This window comes from Arvicola amphibius, chromosome 7, assembly GCF_903992535.2.
Source record: "Arvicola amphibius chromosome 7, mArvAmp1.2, whole genome shotgun sequence".
Classification (NCBI taxonomy): Eukaryota; Metazoa; Chordata; class Mammalia; order Rodentia; family Cricetidae; genus Arvicola; species Arvicola amphibius.
In genome coordinates this window covers 126,218,630-126,228,379 of record NC_052053.1, presented here as the reverse complement: position 1 = coordinate 126,228,379, position 9,750 = coordinate 126,218,630, and positions in this window count along the sequence as shown.

Here is a 9,750-nt window from a genome sequence, read left to right as displayed (position 1 = left end):
CACAATCTGTGCCTCGTCTGCTTCTGTTAGGACAATGTTGGAAAGTTCCATCCAGGCTGTAGTGTGCATCACAACTTGTTCTTTATAGCTGAGTACAATTAATTCCATGGTATGTGTTAGCACGCTTCGCTCATCTCTTTATATGTGCAGTCTGACTCGACTTTGGGGCCACTACAAAAGTATAGGAAACCAGGCAATGTAAACATTATATTGAACCCCTGTTTTAAATTACTAATGGATATTTGTTTAGGAATGGAATTTCTGGGCAATGAGATAGCCTTGTATTTAACTTTGGAAGGTCCAGCAGATTCCCATAGAAGCTACATAGTTGTGCATTCTCAAAATTAGTGCTAAAGATTTTTAGTGTTCTACACTCTCACATTTACTCCCAAATTTTGTTTTGTTTGGTTTTAAAGCTATTTTAGTAGGGGAGGAGTGATACCCCATGGTGGATTTGACTTGCCCTTCCTTAGTACAAAATGAAATAAAGTATCTAGAGAGCCCATTTGTGTACTCAAGCAGAACACAGCTACACATGCACCCTTTTTTTTAAAAAAAAATTATTCATTTTACATAACAAACACAGTAACTCCTCCCTCTATTCCTCCTGCTTCTCCCTCACCTACATCCTGCCAACCCATCCCCATCCATTCCTCAGAAAGGGTAAGGCCTTTCTCTCTTGGGAAGTCAACAAAGCATGGCACATTAAGTTGAAACAGGACCAAGCTCCTCCATCCTGAATCAAGGCTGAGCAAGGCATCCAAAACAGGAAATGGGCTCCAAACAGCCGGCTCAGGCACAAGGGATAAATCCTGGTCCTGCAGCCAGGAGCCCCGCAAATGGACCAAACTACACAGTTGCTGTCCATATGCAGAGGTCCTCCTTCAGCTCCATACCGGCTCCCTAGCTGTGAGTCTCGAGTACATGAACTTACATGAGCTTGAATCAGATGTCTCTGTGGATTTCCCCATCATGATTTTGACACACCCCCCCCCACACACACACTGCTCATATAATCCTTCCTTCCCCTCCCTGACTGTACCCACTGAGCTCCACCTGGTGCTTGGCTGTGAATCTCTGCATCTGCTTCCATCAATTACTGGATGAAGGTTCTGTGATGACAGTTAGGGTATTCACCATTCTGATTACAGGTGAAGGCCAGTTCAGGAACTCTCTTGACGAGGAGTTTTAGCTAAGGTCATCCTTGTGGATTCCTGGGAATTTCCCTAGCAGCAGGTTTCTCCATAATTCCATAATAGCTCCCTCTATGAGATATCTCTCATTGCTCTCCCACTCCATCCTTCCTCCAACTCAACCAGACTACAATCTACAGCTCCAGAGAAGATAGGTAATGAAAAGGAGCCTAAAAGGGATGCATGGATTGCCCTGTGAAAGGAAAATAGATGAAATCTTCTGAGTTAACTGGGAATGGGGGTGGGGGTGGGGAGGGTGATAGAGGGGTGGGGATGGGGGATGGGATCATGCACCCTTCGTAAAGGCAGATCCTTTCGTGCTTCAGAAGGTAGGTCTCTGTGGAAAGCTTTGGGAGGGATGTAGGTGGAACAGGGAATAAGGAAGAGGACACCCACTGGCCAGCCATACCATCCTAACAAACCCTTGCCATCAGTGGGTAACAGAGTACACTCAGATTGTCCTCACATCCCGAAATAACATATCTTTTAGTGGTCACATTGGTAATTTTGATATTTTCTTTTAAAAAGTTTGATTGAAATTCTTTATCATTTTTTAAATTGAGTTTTGTCCTTTTATTACTGACTTGTGGGTGTTCCTTGTATATTATGGAATTGAGTCCTTTACTAGATTAAAATTTACATTCGGTTTCCCCCATTTGTAAGCCATTCATTTACTAACATACATTCTTCTTATACTTTTGAATGTTTTAGTTTTTACAGTTAGATAAGTAACTCATTTGGGGTTAACTTTGGTATACTGTGTGAGTTGCAGAGCTCCTTGTAGAAATTCAGTTGTTCTACTACAATGGTAAGTGTTCTTATCACATGATAGAGATGATGCCAGAAACTTTCCAATGGCCTGATGTAGTATACACACTTCCTAAATTACAATTTAGAAAAATTGTCAAGCAGGGTGGTGCAGGGCTGGGAAGCAGAGGCAAGTTATTGCTGTGCATTCCAGGAGATTCCAATTTACCTTCTGAGTTCCAAGATAGCTAGCACTACATAGTGAAGCCTTGTCTCAAATAATTAAATAAATAAGCAAACATTTAGAAAAATTTTTATTGATACTAGAGCATGTAAGAAATAGCGAAGAAAGATAAAGGCAAGAAAAGATAAGGTTAACTTTCACCTTGAACTACATTGCACATATCCATAGCAATGACGGTTTTTCAAAACCTTCACAAATGTCTGTGTCCTCACATACCAGGAGTATGATATACTTTTCCATACTCTTAGAATATCATGTGTCCTTGAAGCTCTCCTCCATTGCATGAGGTAGAATTCCAGAGTTCTGAGAGATACCCAAATGTCCCTACTTTTCCACTGTGTAGATAAAACTCCCTCAAGAGTTTAGGAGGAGAAAGAGTGCTCCAGAGGACAAAGATGATGGTACCCAGAGCTGAAATAGAGAAATGATTCTGCCTGAAAGAGTCGGAGAGCAATAAAACACCCTTTGATAAAGTTTCTCAGGTAGGAGGGGGTGAGTGGTTAAAGCCAATCTCTAAAATGGGAATCTCTAAAATGGGAATCTCTAGGGAATGGTGCCTGTATGTTTGTAACTGAGCGGATCCCTAGCAAGCGACATCATGGCGAAGGGCTCTATGCACCTGCTGGAGGATTAGTGCTCAACATATAATGGAAGGCTAGCCACAGTAGCATCATTGTGATATCACCAGACAGGAAAAAAAGGAAGGGACTATTGCCACCGTGTAAGGGGTGATAGGCCCTTCATTTTATCCCTGCTTCATCATCAATATTTGGATGAACACATGTAACATGTACACTAATTCCTTGATGGTCTCTGAGAAAGAAAATAACCCTTGCCTTGGTGTTTTTAGAACTCTTGAGTGGATTCAACGTGTAACTTGATTTGTTTTTTTACCTGAAAACATGGAACTTGGTGTATGGAGCAAATCTGCACAGACAACATTTCCATCCAGTCCTGGCTCTGAAGCTGCTCCATGATCAGACAGAAAGCTTCCTGATTCCCTGATGTGGCCTGTCAGAATCCTGTCAGCTCTACTGACGGCCGGAGCACAGCTCTCTTCTTTACTTTTTTTCCCCATTGAACTGCCCACTAAATCCCTCCTTTTCTGTCAACGAGAAAACTGAATTCTCAACGCATCTGCAAAGTAGAGATGAATGACAGATTTCCAAGTTTAATTGTTATTGAGTCTCAAGGCTTCAGCTCTGTCCACCACTGTGAGGCTCTTTGAAATTCCTCAAATGCTCACAAATAGTGCTCATCCAAAAAATTTCCCATTTCAGCTTTAGAGGTACTTTTCTAGTTCTTTAATTACAGCAAAATAGTAACAGATGTCTACTGAGAATAAGAGGTAAGTTCTTTAGCTAAGCATCCAGCAAGAGTCAGTCAAGGATGTCTGTGTGTCCCGGTCACTTATTTGTCTTGTAGCCTGCTGCATGTGCCTCTTTCTCACATGCGTTTTCAGTATGCCAGTCTTGATAACTCAGCTAGAAATATTTGGAGCTGCTCTTCACTCATGTGCTGTGTCGATTCGCAGTCCTCTTGTTTATCTCCACCACACTGAAATCTAAAAAATACAGAAATATTAAACTGTGGATTCATGAAAGAATATTCACTTACAGAATTCTAATAACATGCAAGAGAGAACGTGATATCATGTACCTCTAAACCTATAAGTCTGGAGGCAGAGGCAGAAGATTGCCACAAATACGAGAGCACCCTAGTTTACACAGCAAATGCCAGGCCAGCCAAATCTAAATGGTGAAACTATCAAAAAAAAAAAAAAAGCCCAAGTAAGCCAGGCAGTGGTGCCACACGCCTCTAATCCCAGTACTCAGGAGGTACAGGCAGGCAAATCTCTGTGGGTTCAAGGACAGCCTGGTCTACAAGGCAAGTTCCAGGACAGCCAGATCTATAATATAGAGAAGCCTTGTCTCAAAAAATTAAAATAAAAACAAAAGCAAAAGCAAAAAAAAAAAACTCAAGTAGATAAGTAAATAAATAAGTATTGCTCATTGGAATAATAATGCAATGTTCTGAAATAGATATTTTACATAGATTGTTGCCTAAGTATCTCCATACAGTATGCATGAATATGAATTTATATAGAGATTTAAACAGTAAATACATTTTCTATAATGAAGATACTTTTATATCTTATGTGATTCATATAAAAGAAAACAAATTTGGATAACTAAAGCTAGAACTGATTAGTACAGAATACAAATGTATGATTAAATCACCAACACTCTAATGCAGATGTCAGGTTTAAAGGGGTCTACCCTTGAAAGCACTGACTTTCCATTTAGGAAAATAACAATAATATTCTGCACATTAATATTTCCCTTTTTAGTATTCTTGTAAAAATAATCAGTCACATACTCTGGATTCTCAGTGCCACATTCACACGAGGTAGGACTCGGTCCAAGCTCTATAGCAGCTCTTCCTTTAAGTACACTCCTTGGGGACTGGCCCGGCCTCCCGCAGGCTCTTCCAGATACTCACCCTGTCTTGTGCTCAACAACAGACCTTTGCTTTGTTTTGTTTTTTGAGACAGGGTTTCTTGTGGAACAGACCTAGCTGGTGGAACAGCCCTAGCTGTGTAGAACTCACTCTCTAGACCAGGCAGACCTCAAACTCACCTGCCTCTGCCTCCCGAGTGCTGGGATTACAGACTTGAGCCACCACCATCCTGCGGCAGTAGACTTCTTGACCCATGTTTGTCAGAACTTTAACCCTGAATGACAGTGTATGTCTTCAATGGGTTTCTAACAAGGGTTTGGAATCCTTGATACCCAGTGGTAACATAATGTGAGATTAACAAAAGTATCCACATTTTATAGCTTTTCTATCCTTCAGCATCTCTGAAGAGAGTGAATGTCAGCCCTTAATTGACATAATATTCAAATATAGGTAGATATTGAGTTATATATTCTTCATAGAGAAAATGCAGGTAAAGAAATATTTCAGTTTTATTCAATTTAATTCAAAGGGCAAGTGGACAAGTGGAGATGATATTTTATATACACAGCATTGTATAACAAATACAGTTCTCCAAGCATTCATCATGACACAAAGAAAGCTATTTAAACATTCAAACCTTGAAAGTACATAGTAAGATAGATGAACATGCTCAGTATAATTTTTCTATTAAAATTATTTTATATGATAGAAAGTAATTAATATAGTTTTGTTGTATGAATTCATAAAATAAAAGTGTAAGCTGTTGAATACTATAAGTATTGTAACTTACACATTGCAGACAATAGTGTTAGCTTACAGATTTTAAATTTATGTTTTATAGAAACAAGTATCCACAAACACTGATTGATAAATTTTTTTTTCATTGTGTGTGTATGCCTCTACCTCTGTGTGTACATGTAACTGTGTGCATGTGTGTCATGTGTGTGTATGTGTTTACAGAGTCAAAATTCAAGTAATAATGGAAGTTTTTAAAGAACAAATTTTTTGCCAACTTCATAGTTCTGTTCATATTATCTTATTATTTTTTCTTAAAGAACTTATTAGTTAGAATCCCAGGTACAGCTCTTCACTAAAAATACACACACACACACCACAAAGGAGCTAATTCAGATACTAAAATGCTAAGTACTGATGCTGATGAGAAGTCTCAGTAAGATAATGAGTCACCAAGCCAGGGAAACTGAGTTCAATTCCCAGGACCCAGATGGTGGAAAAAAAGATCCTCAATTTTTCTGTGCTTTAACATACATACATACATACATACATACATACCACACACACACACACACACACACACACACACACACCATTACCACCAACAAGAACAAAAAATGTAATTTGAAAAAGAAAAAAATCCTTAAATATTCTTTGTCTTTAAAGGATGAAACAAGGAAAAACCTCCTGAGTGAGATAACCCAGACTTAGAAAGTAAAACATAGTATGTACTCATTCATAAGTGAATATTAGACATAAAGAAAAGGATAACCACGCTACAATCTAAAAACACTGAGAAGCTAGGTAACAAGGAAGACCCTAATAGAGTTATATGCATGCCCCTGGAAAGGCAAAATAGATAAGATCACCTAAATAAATTGAGAGAGAGGGGTTAAGGGGAAGGAGGAGGAGAACACAAATGAATGGGATGGTCAGGTTGGGACAGAGAGGTAGAGCAAGGAAAGAGACATCTTGATATAGGGCACAGTTATGGGGTTAAGGAGAAATCTGGTGCTAGGGAAACTCCCAGGAATCTATAAAGATGGCCCTAGTTTAGCAATAGTGGAGAGAGTGCCTGAACTGACCTTCCCCTCAATCAGATTGATGACGACCCTCATTGTCATCATTGAACAAACTTCCAGTAACTGATTGAAGTAGATGCAGAGATCCACAGCTAATCACTGTGCCTACCTCCTGGAGTCCAGTCGAAGAGAAGGAAGAGTGATTTTGTGAGCAAGGATATCAAGATCATGATGGGGAAACATACAAAGACAGTTGATCCAAGCTAGTGGGAGCTCACTGACTCTGGACTGATAGCTGGGGGCCCTGCACAGGACTGAATTAGGACCTCTGAATGTGGGTGACAGTTCTGTGGCTTGGGCAGTCTGTGGGGCCGTTGGCAGTGGGACCCAGAGCATGAACTGGCTTTTTGGAGCCCATTCCCTATGTTCAGACTTTGATATGATGGAGGTAAAAGGCTTGGTCCTTCCTCAACTTGACATGCCAGACTCCCATGGATGTCTTGCCCTTTCTGAGGAGTGGGTAGGTGTTTGAGTGGGGGGAAGGTAGAGGGAAAGGGAGGAAAGTAAGGAGGGGGAACTGTAGTTGATATGTAAAATGAAAAAATAAAATAAAATAAAAAAATCAAAAATATTCATTGTCTTTAGTGCACTAACATTTTGTGTATGATATATTTCCTTAAATTGATTTAGAAATGATAAAAGTATATTTAAGGATTAGAATCAGATATACAGAGGATCTCAAGCATGAGGCCATATAGTAATAAGCAAAACATTCTTCAATAAGCAGTTAGTGCAAGAAAAAAATACTTAGAGGATTAGTAAACATTTTACTTTAAAACTAAGGACTATCAGCAGGGCAGTGGTGATGCACACCTTTAGTCCTAACACCCAGGGAGTCAGAGGCAGAAGCAGGTGGATCTCCCTGAATTTGTGGCCAGCCTGGTCTATAAATCAAGTTTCAGGACAGCCAGAGCTGCTAAACAGAGAAACCTTGTCTAGAAAATAACAAACAAACAAAACCAAACAATTTTGTACCCCCCTCCACTTTTTCCTTCCCTTCCTAACATACAGTGAATTCTGAAAGATACATTAGGAGTCAGTTGAAGCAGGTAATGGCCCTGATGCCTCAGCCACATGTTTGCTCTTCCTAGTAGGAAGTCACAGATGAGTGGTGGAGGAGGAAAAGTCAGGATTTGCCTGTGCGAATTTCTATAGGGAAATGTGAAGGTAAGGCTTTATGGTAGGCATTCAAATGTTTCTGGAGTTTGCAAGACACTTTATTTAAAATAGTAACACATTTTATCAAGTTCTGGTAACAAGCCCCTAGGCACACATGTTTACTTTTCTGGATTCCACTATTTCTGCTACTTTGCTGTGTTTTGAGAATTTAATGGGGATGTTGGTGACAACAACCTGAAGATTTTGTTGGCAAGATGTGAAAATAGTTCAGTGTTAACCTTCAAGGCCCCTTCTAGCTTTCAGCTTATTTCAGATAACAGTTCCATTCAAAATTGACACTGCTCTGATTACTAGATTTCTTTCTAGTAATTTTGGAGTGCTTCCACAAAAACATGTTGGTTATGTATAAAATAAGAGGCTGAAACTAATGGGCCAGGCAGTGTTTAAGTGAATACAGTTTGTGTGTTGTTATTTCGGGGCATAAGCTAACCAGGCGGCTGGGAACCGGGCAGGACAAAAAGCAGGCCTGCCCGCAGCTCATCACTACATGTCCCTATTTCAAGCTAAGTGACTGTGTCCCTCCCCATTGGGAAGGAATAACTGCCCTGTGGGAGAATGGTGTGAAGGGGAGATTCTTCTCATCCAGTCCTCCATCTAAGGTGAACACATAGCATAACTTTTCAGTCACTTTTTCACTGCTAACTCACTAGGCCATCCATCCACTGGTAAGGCCTGTTCTGCATTATCTTGGCAGCATTTCCCCAACACCACACTGCTCTTTCTTTTTATCTTACTTATAACAGCATAAGCATTTAGCCACTGGAATTTTACTGAGATGACGATGTCATGATACTAGTCATTTCTATAGCTTTACCATAGACAATGTTTCTACCATCTTAGTATGAAGATAACCCTTTGAGAACAAGATCAAGTCATATACAGACTACAGTCACGAGCAAGAAATAAACCTTTGATGCGTCGATACTAAGATTGCAGAGACAGTTCTAGCTTGGTTACACTACTTTAGCATTAATAAGTAAGGTTGCACAAGGGCAGATGTATTACGTAGAAACTCCATTAGGTGATAGCGTTTCATGGGCTGTGTGAATGAAATGGTATTTGGTGGAATGTTTACAAGAATGTTGTGGTGACAGTCGCCAGAATGTAAAAAAGAATATCTATGAATTATAAAGGAGTGAGGAGTGAGCATAGCTCTCATCTCTCACCAAAGGAGCTTCTTTTTGCAGCAGAGACCATTACAGAAATCTGCAACTGGAAAAAGGCAAAGGGCATTGCAATGAAGATGTTCAACTGCAGTTGATACATCTAGAACACAAACCCTGCACCAGAGTCTCAGATTGGGCAGATCATCTCCTTCCAAATGATGTTGTCTATACTTCACAGGGAAGCTGCACCCGTGAACTCTCAACAATATGATTGAAAACAAGATCTGGATATTGACAGCACCTGTTGGGATCCGTGCCTACAAAAAGAGGTATATGGACTCAATGGATGCTGAGCGAAAGAGTACTCTTCATGGATGAGTCCCCTGATAAATCCAAGTGGTCATCCTTAAAGACATACGTGTGTGTGTGCGCGCGCGCGCGTGTGTGTGTGTGTGTGTGTGTGTGTGTCTATTATATATGTAGCAGTAATAAAGGAGAAAAGGTCATGAAGTTGAGAGGGAATTGTGGGAGGAAAATGGGAAAAATTTGAGGAGAGGGTAGTTTGGAAATTATATAAAAGCATTGTCGGGAACAGAGGAAATCCTGAGTGACTCTGTGTTGCCCTCATGAGTGCAGCCATATCAAAGACCTCAATGTTTCAGGCCCAGGGTAATGTCAAAGCCGTTTCCAAGTCAGACTTAGGAAATTAAATGCTTTCCTCTGATGAAATACTAGTGTTTATGAACAATTGATCAGTGTGTGCAAACGCTATCAACTACATCTTCCTCCTCTAGGATGACTGTCACCTAAGACTGGTTCCCTACAGAGGCCTCCTAGGCTAAATCTGCTTCTTTGCCCAGCTGTATACCATAAACCCATCATCTTATTCACCTGTAGGTAGCCCCCTACTGAGTTCATATGGAAGAAATAACCTTTCTGAATTTCAGTACTGTTGTTATTACTGTAGGTTTTGCTCTATTCGAGCAAGAATAAAAACTTTACCC